The sequence below is a fragment of the Rhea americana genome, unplaced genomic scaffold, assembly GCF_003343005.1.
Source record: "Rhea americana isolate MKP2758 unplaced genomic scaffold, rheAme1 scaffold_5, whole genome shotgun sequence".
Taxonomy (NCBI): domain Eukaryota; kingdom Metazoa; phylum Chordata; class Aves; order Rheiformes; family Rheidae; genus Rhea; species Rhea americana.
The window spans coordinates 6,205,440-6,214,534 of NW_028186645.1; the positions used below are offsets into that span (position 1 = coordinate 6,205,440).

Here is a 9,095-nt window from a genome sequence, read left to right on the forward strand (position 1 = left end):
GCAATTATTTCTAGAAAAGATATGGTATTAACTAATCCTTGCTTTGGAAAGTATAAGGCAGGGAGGAAGAGCTTGCACTAAAAAGGCTTCTCTTTCTGTTAACATGGAGCTATGGCCCACCAGATTAGAGATCCAAGCATAGTCTTGTATCTTGATTAGAGCATCCTACTGTTCTCCKCAGGAACAGCAATGAGATCATATCTAAATTCCACTTCCAATTCTGCCAAATTTAGAAAACTTTCAGACCTGAGCTTGTGCCTGTCCCATATGTTATAGTGGGAATCAACACTCAGAATCTAGTAAGTCACCTAAAATCAAGAGACAATCTTTACAGTTTGGTTACTGTGCAAACCAAGTACTGAGAASCTGGAGTGTTTACAGATCGTAACTCCATGCTGAACTTGCTCCGTGACATGCAAGAGAGCTACTAAGACTTGTTTCAGAACTTGTACACCTTTGCTGCAGATCTATCTCAAAATTACTGTCTTCCAGGAAAGGTTTTCTGAAATGCCTACAAAAGAACTGCATTTCTCCAAGGCAGCAAAACAAATGTGACTGTTACCTAGCCACTGGGCATTTTTAACTATTCTTTATGTAAAACTTTTCACCTAGAGTCAAGAAATACATAGAGAGTGTTTTCTCTAAGAAAATTGGAAAGTATGAGCTCTTCTGTAAGATGCTTATTAAGTATTAGGTCATTCCTCAAGTGAAAATACTGAAAATGAGCAGGCATGAAACTTAAATTCATGCTGTAATGTAAAGAAATGCTTTTGCCCAAAGAGAAAATTAAGGAAGAACTAAATGAATTGATGTGCTATGCATTGTATATGGTGATTTTATGTGATGTTTGTTCATAGAAATAAAGAACTGAATTGTTTCAGCCATTGTACAACTGTCCCCACCACCCTTAAGCTTGTGATACATCRAGGTTAGGTATAGAGCAAAGGAGCAAATTAAATCCCTTGTGCAATCCAACTATAGCTAGCATAATTACATCAGATATGAATGTGATCCAAAACAGTGGGTATGCCCACTGAGAAGAACACAGTCAATATGTCCGTAACACAGAGAGATAAAAAGTATAATGAACAGTAAAAGCTGCACCTATAAAACCCCATCACCACATGGGATTTTTCAGACTACATTACTATTCCTCCATTACTCGTTTGACTGAAAATGTTCACCAAGAAATGTTTGTCCTAGAAAGTCAGCTGCAAAGGGAGTACAAACCAAATTGGAAGACATTTTGTAAAAGTTATTTTAAGATAGYAAGGTGAATAGAAGCAACCTATTTTGAACACTAGGTCCAAAATCCCGGTAAGTCAATGGGCATTTTTGCTATTGTTTGATCAGTATTCTCTTAGCAGCCTGAATCCATTCTGTTTGTAGCTGGAAAGATTATTCTCCATCATGTACTTCTATCACTGATGTTAAACCTTGTGTAATGGAGTCTCAGTGTAGGAGGCAGAAAGAAGACTCAGCATGCAGAACACTCAAATTTCTGAACATGCTCTTCAGAAAAGAAAGCTCTTGACAAACGTTTGGTTTTAGCGTAAATCTAGCAGAGATCTACATACAGTGGGTGGGAGTTTCCTTCTTTCCATCTGCCACACTAAATACAGGGTGTTTTGTTTTGCCTTTTTATCCCGTTTCTTTCTTAGTATCAGCCAGTGTATAAACCTACAATGGTTCAACCATAGCACTCAGGCTTTGGCCCGCAGTTCAAATTCCCCAATTATAAGGATATGGAATTTGGATTTGACCTTGCTGAGTATCAGAATGCAGTCTATTTAATAAATTTAGACCCAAGTCCTGGTTTAAATTTCTGGTGCCCTTCAGCTCTGAGGCTGTTCAGATCCAACATTACAAAGGATAAAGCTGTTTGTGAACCATGTGGATGTGAGTATCGGATATTTATATCATTTCTCTCCCATGAGGTTCAGGGTTATCAGCATCAGGGTTCTGGTTCAGTCCCATTCCGAGCTTGAAATAGAGAAATTCAGTTGCTCAGTTATGCAGTTGTTACCCCTATTTCTCATCTGCATTTGGAGCCATTAAGTATAAAGCTTTTTCAGTAAGCCCAGAAACGTCACTGCTCATAGGGTATGAAGAATTTAATCACACAGAACATGCTGGCTATATCGCTTAGGAAGACGAAGGCAACAGAATAATAAAAAGGGTGCTTTCTTCAAGCAGTAATCAAAAATCTAACCAACCTCCATGGACTTTTTCCTAAAAAGAAATGTATCTTGTTATAGCACTGAGTAGTTACAGCTAAGAGGCAAGGGAGTAAAATGTTCAGAATCAAATCCAGCTTTCTTGTTTTAAGAGCTTAAAGGCCCACAGCATTTAAGCAGAGGCTGTTTTGTTATTCAGAGCCAATAATCCATTAAAAAATCCTGATATAGGAACACAGCTACATTTCAGAGATATTTTCAATAATTCTTTGAATTTTTTTTTCACTGCTGCAATGTAATGAGACAAAAATTTCATTTATCACTCTTGATAAACTCATGCAGTTGCCATAAGTTTCTTCATCATTCTAAATGTCTAGAAAGTGCAACAAGTTTCACACTGGTTAAATGACTCTCTTGATAGTTTCAGAAGTAAACAGCAGTTTTCAAAGTTTACAGCAAACAGAGGTTCCATTGACAATGAGTATTTTTGTGTAGACATCTTTTATAAATTTGTATTTTTATTTTTWAAATATTTTAATATTATACATTTAAAGTAATTTATTAAAATTTATTTATAGTTTATGAACAGGTTCAAGAATCTTATTACATTCCACAGGMTTTAAACAAATGTTAGAATGAACTACTGTCATTCTTCCAAATTTAAATTCTTGTTTCTTAATTTTATAGTATTACAGGAATACATGCATAAATATATAGGTTAATTATATTCTGTTAATGTTTCWGCATCAAATAAGGCAAACGGCTCTATTTTCAAACTAGCTTCTGACACCAGGGAACATAGTCTTTTCAGATATACATATTAAGAACTATACACAGACATGCTGCTTTAACTGCATTTTTCTGGATATGAAAACCAGTGCTAGCCAAAATCTGGGTAGTCCCACACACACACAAAAAAAAAACAGGGAGGGAGGGAGGAAGAAAAGAGGGGGAAAAAAAAAGTATCTTCAGTTTCAAAAGTCATTTTAAAACCAGTTTGAAAATATGAATCCAATAGACAGCACTGTGGAGGAAAATGGAATCTAAGTGTCATTCTTAATGACCTTTATAGCAAGATGAGAAGTAGTACTTCCCACACTAAAGATATTCTGTTACCATATTTAGAACTATTACATACTATAGAATAATATATTATCACTAAACACTGGGCTAAATCAAATCCTCAGATCAGAACAATCCTGATTGCCATCCAAATGCAGATGCAGATCCAAACTTGGCAGTGACCCTTACAGAGAGAACCAGAACTCGAACACGACAGCCAGCTGAACCATGGGACGGTCGGAACCTACTTCTGCTCGTCTGGCTCTTCACTCTAGGATCCCGAAGTGCCAGGACTATCAAGAAGGTCATAGGTATACAACTCTAAAACATTATAGATCACAAGCTTTCTTCCCAAGTTCAGCATACTTGTGCACTCAGCTAAGGCTTAGAAGGGCCAAGCAAATGTGTAATCAACCAAGTTTGTTTTAGAATCAGCCACTCAATAAGCAGCTCAACTGGGCTAATTGGGCAACAGCCACTGAAGATATTCATACCATTCTTTTCTTAAATTATGCTCTGACTGTTTGTTTGAGCATTGACCCATTACATTTTGTAATCAAGAAAAAAGTCAATGAACCCCCCCCCAATTCTTTAACTCTTTTTTTTCTTCAAGAGCATTAGTTAAAACTTACCTCAATAACGTCTGAGAAAAGTATTTCAGAGTATTTGCAATGTCAGTTCCAGAGGGCACTGGGTAAATGTTGTGGAGAACTCGGTTGTGGTATTCCTGAAGGTAGCGGATTTTGGAAGCAACTAGATAAAAGACAAAAAACAGAAATACAGAAACTTTCAATTAATTTAGTGCAGGCTTTCAGAAAATCACATCTGCTCCTAGCATTTCTGATTTTTTGAAATTGAAGAATTAAACTCCACCAAAAAGATAAGTCTCCCCATTCTTTCTATTTAGGCAGACTAAATTGAGTACTCTAGTGCAAGACCAAGGAGAAGACAAGGAAGGCAGTGAATGTCTGTATCTGTTTTAAACTGACTTTGTGTTAGCAAGTCAGAAAAAAAAAGAAAGAAATTGCACATTTTCAGTGTCTCCAATGATCAAGATTCATTTACAATGAACGAGTCATTGGATCACATTCGGTTCACATGAGGTAGATGAATATTTCTATAGCCAAAGCAGAGACATCAGCTAAGACAGAGAGCGCTTATTTACTTTATGCAATAAAACACTAATATGAAAAGATCTGTGCTGTTTACTTAAATGTATTGGGTAGTTTGATGAAGCACAGGAAATGTAGTCAAGAAGCTCTATACCTTTACTGAAAATGATCTTTTTTTAAAAAAAAAGGAAAGAAAGAAAAAAGAAATAACATTGTTTATCTTTTCCAATAAAGATACTTGTTCAGTGTTGGAAAAAAGTGATTAATCAACACAACTTCAGTGCTTTACATTGCCTGTATGGCACAAGAAGATTTCATGGAGAGATACCTGAGCGCATTCTGAACTCATTTTTGCTCTGTTCATTTTTGCTCTGCTCAGACTAATTAATCATGCTGAGAAACACAGTATATTGGCCTAGGGAGAGTGCTGTACCAGCTCAACTACAATACTAGCTACAATACTCAGCGCTTGTTGATAGCATTGGTCTGTGCAGATATAGCCTCAAGGAAAGCAAAGTTGGCTGGCAACTCTTCCTCATGTTAAAAGTGCACTAAGACTACGTAACAGACAGTTAAAAGAGGAGATGGTTCTCAATGACTTTAGCCCCTTGAGCATATTCATTAGGACACAGTCTTTAACTACATCACGATAAACCCTTTCCCCTCGCTCAGGGCTCTTTCAATGTGAGAGATAAATACTGTTTCTTAAACAAGCAATCAGTCAATACTTTGTTTTATTTCAATTGTTCAATGCCATGTATTAAAAAATGAAYAATCCTTTAAGTTCTTCTCTGAAAAGAAATACATTAACTTCCAGAGGGATTTTCTTATGCCTCTCCTGCTGTATCTGAAAATTTTATGAGCGTTCTGGGTTTTTCTACATCATTGATGGGTTGAAAGAGAAGAGATAGCACTGTCTCCACAATAAAGAACAAGACTGAAGCACAGACATTAAGAGCAAAGCATCTACTACTGCTGTTGGAGGCTCCAACTTGAAATACTAAGAGCTTTTTTTTTTTAAAAAAAAAAAAAAAAAAAAAAAAAAAAAAAAAAAAAAAAAAAAGATAGATAGCAATATATGGCATTTTTATGTCCAAAGTTTACAAAGGCCTCTGTAAGTGCTCAGTAGTACAGCAAATAGGCTTGACAATTTCAAGTCAATAATTACTGATATTATTATAATGAGGAACACTCAGTTAATAATCAAGTGAAGAATACTGTTTGACTTGCATGACAAGAGATCCAGTCCTCTAGCATTCAACTGCCCTTTTCAGGATCATCTTCTCTCCTACTTTCTGCTATACTCACTGTATCCTTCCAACTTCTGTCTTAAGTGAAGCTTCTACAGTCATAATCTCCTTCACAATGTTACCCTGCTTCATCACTGGGAGAATGCTCACTGAGTGACTGAAAAGGGCTGGGGTCTGTGAGAAAATGGCACGTGAAAAATGTAATTAGTAATGGTGTCATAATGCATATGCAACAGTAGTAAACTAAGGATGCATAAGCAACCTTAATTATAGTATTTCCTCACCTGTAAGTGTTTTACTTTACAAACTCAGTWTTATTTTAAGGTGACTGTAATGGAAAATTAAAATACATCACTAATATTTTTAAGGTAATCGAAAACAGAAGTTTTGTCATGTAGAATCACACTGTCTCACTATAGTTATGATTAAGATTAAAGCATTTCAAGCCRCCACACAGGCCTGTGTCACACAGGCTACACTTTTTAGTAGGTTATCCCCATCTCTGTGGGACCAGCAAAAGCTAGCTTCCCACACAATTGCCAAGACACTGGGATAGCAACATTTGGTCATCATGGGTTTCACTCCTGGTTCCAGGATGAAGTTTTAATTTAGCAAAGACCTATTTTCCCATCTTCTTCCTAGAACTCATCTGTTCTGTTCTCACTCTGGATCTGCAGGTCAGTTTACCAGATTTAAAGGCAGACACATATCTTTTGCTGTGGTGATGAAAGTCCCTACAAARATCAATTGAGATAGTATTAGAAGAGAAAAAAAAGTTACTTCATAAATTTAATTTTCTGATGCTACTTTCTGTTGCTGAGGAAGGAATATAAGCCAGGAATATYTGCAAAGAAAGATCACATATCAGAGTACCCAGCAGACGACAACTCACAGCAGGATGTACTGTGGCTGCCATGGTTCACTGTCAGATATCCAAAAGTGAATTGAAATAACAAATTCCAGTAACAATGGCAGAATTCATGTCTAGATGAGCTATCTGCCTCTCAACACCTTCTTCCATTCAATAAAGAGTATAGAATATCTATAACTGCTGCTTTATATAAAAAGAGAGAAATACATTCATTTCTATTAATCAGCATTTTCATCCATTTATATCAGTTAACAGAACAGACAATTTACTTATAATTCTCAGATATCACATTTTTCATAAAACAAATAATTTCTTACTGCTTCAGCTTCAGACTAAAGGTTTTAGCCTCATTTTTACAGTGMGCCAGAACATTCACGATTTCAGCAGTATCCTAGAACACCAAAAACCTTCTGAAAGTCCTAGAGCAAAATTTTGCAAGCCTTGAAGATACAGAAGTGCAAATGACCTAACTTTCTGAGTTATTGAGCACCTAGAGTCACACTGCAGAAAATGATGTCACCGTGGAAGTGCTCAGCCATTGTCATAGGGTCATCGTTAAAAAAAAAAAAGAAGTGGTGAACTTACTCCATGGTTCTTTGCTAGGTATCTCTCTAGTACCTAACTAAGCCCTCTAACCCCTCTGTAAGCCTTGATTGAATCAAATATAAAAACGTTAAAGTCCTTAAAGATGGTCTTGATTGTTTCACTGCCCTAGAGAAGAACAGGGTGATTCCATTCCCAGGACATTACTTACCATAATTAAATGTCAGTTATCATTATTCAAGSTGGAAAAAAAACCTAATTCTCTCTGGATATAACAGAACATCTCAGACATGCTATAGCAACAAGCCAAATGATGAAAGTCACTGTCAATACTTCTTAGTATGAGATGCACGTAGTCACAAGAAAGGGAGGCTTCTCAAGGCCGTTTTCCAGATAATCACCGTTCAACCTGTTGTTCATACAACCTGACACTAGTCAGAGCTTTGCAGTGGGAACAGCTCCTGTGTAACCACAGATCCATCTTTAGACTAACGCCCTTCCCCCTAACGCCCCACAACCTGATCAGTCTGTTTCCTCATTAATGGTATTTTGCTGCTGTTTCTTGGTAAATTCAGATTCATTATGACTTGTCACTCCGATCTGAGACATTCTGGTTGAAGGAGCAATAGTTGAGGTTTGAAAGTTTGTCTGGTAGTGATGTATTCATCAATGTAATCCTTGCTGGAGACCATCACCATTTGTTTAAAAAAAAAAAAAATCACAGGCGAGAGAATTTTGAAATTATGCAGAGAGCAAAAAACTTGGCAATGCCATAAGAGCAAGTCAGGGGAGCAGCCTCAGTAAACAAAACACATTCAGGGGGTTAGAAAGAATAGGTTATGTCCCTTAACTGAGTACTCTACCTGGGCATAGTGAAAAAAGTGTTAGGAGGAGGAAAGATCTACAATTTGGACCTGGAGTAAGTCTCCTTAAAAACAAACGAAGAACAACAGGGACATGCTGGAACCAAGAAGCAGTCTCCTGAACAATACAAGGAGACGAAAAGATAAAAATATGAAAGGGAAGCTTACACTGAACATACAAAAAAAAAAAAAAAMAGGAATGRAGAAAGCAGAGTAGAAGAGATGGAAAATGCCTAAGACTGTTCTAGGACAAGGAACAGCAGAAATTCTTCCATATGTCAATGTGGAAGATGCATAACTAAGGTGTGAGAAGCGTAAGAAAAAGGAAATTAGCTCAGAACTGGAGCGGGGGAGGGGGGAGAACAGGAAGACCCAAGGAACGGGACTGTTTGCACCTGAACGCTGCATAATCCAGAGATGCTACCCGGCCAGAACACTGTCGCTCTATTTATGAGACCAAAAATGCATTCCCACAGCAGTAAATTAGCATTCACGTCATATGCTAACAGCAACATCGTCTGTAAACAACTGGTTAACCCTAAAGGAAAGGGAAAAAATCTGTTCTTCTCACGAGCCCCGTGCAGCACAGGCCGACGCAAACGCAAGGGCTCTTCCCAGCGACCTGACAACCCAGCCGACCACAGCCACGACGGCAGCAGGTTTCCGCGCCCGAGGCGCCGGCCGCCGCCGGGGGGGCGCTGCCCGGCTCGCCCCAGCCGGGCACAGCGGCGGCAGCGCTGCTGCCCGCCACCGCCTCGCCGGCTGCTGCTCACCGCTCACCGCGGCAACATGGTGGCTGGAGGGCCGCCGCGAAGGCGCGCCAGGCCGCGGGCAGCCCGCCGGGCCCGGCCTCGGCACCCGCCGGGACAGCCGAACCCGCCCTACGCTCACCCAAAACGGGAGCGGCGCGAGCGAGAACGACGCCACGTCCCCCCACCGCCGGCGCCGCACGGGGAAGCCGCAACGCGCGCAGCCGCGCGGCCTCTCCCCGCCTTACAGGGGGATCCGGGCTCCCCTCCGGGCGCACGGGGCACGGCACGGGCAGCGCCGGGCCGGCTCGGCCCCCTTTGCCTGCCGGCGCGGGCAGCGGCACCGCCGCCCCTCACCCGTCGGCCCGCGTCGGGCCCCTCGTTTCACCCCCTTACAGCCGCCGCGCTCAGGCTGCACGAACATGATGCTTCCACCGCGACGCAGCACAGAAATGTCACCTCGCCGCG

The 9,095-nt window shown here is 39.9% G+C and overlaps 1 protein-coding gene across 9 annotated transcripts in view; it reads right to left on the reverse strand.

The window, feature by feature from the left end:
- UNC79 (unc-79 subunit of NALCN channel complex) overlaps window positions 1-9,070 on the reverse strand; it is a 108,304-nt gene extending 99,234 nt beyond the window's left edge. For 6 of the 9 annotated variants that reach the window (XM_085317521.1, XM_085317518.1, XM_085317517.1 and 3 more), the window contains exons 1-2: window positions 5,660-8,047; window positions 3,872-3,992 (exon numbers count right to left, since the gene is read on the reverse strand). The gene's annotated coding sequence lies outside the window, so the exon portion shown is untranslated. Of the gene's footprint in view, window positions 1-3,871; window positions 3,993-5,659; window positions 8,048-9,023 lie in introns of those variants that run through there. The other 3 variants (XM_085317515.1, XM_085317514.1, XM_085317513.1) reach the window with 3 other exon arrangements.
- Between the last annotated feature and the right edge of the window lie 25 nt (window positions 9,071-9,095).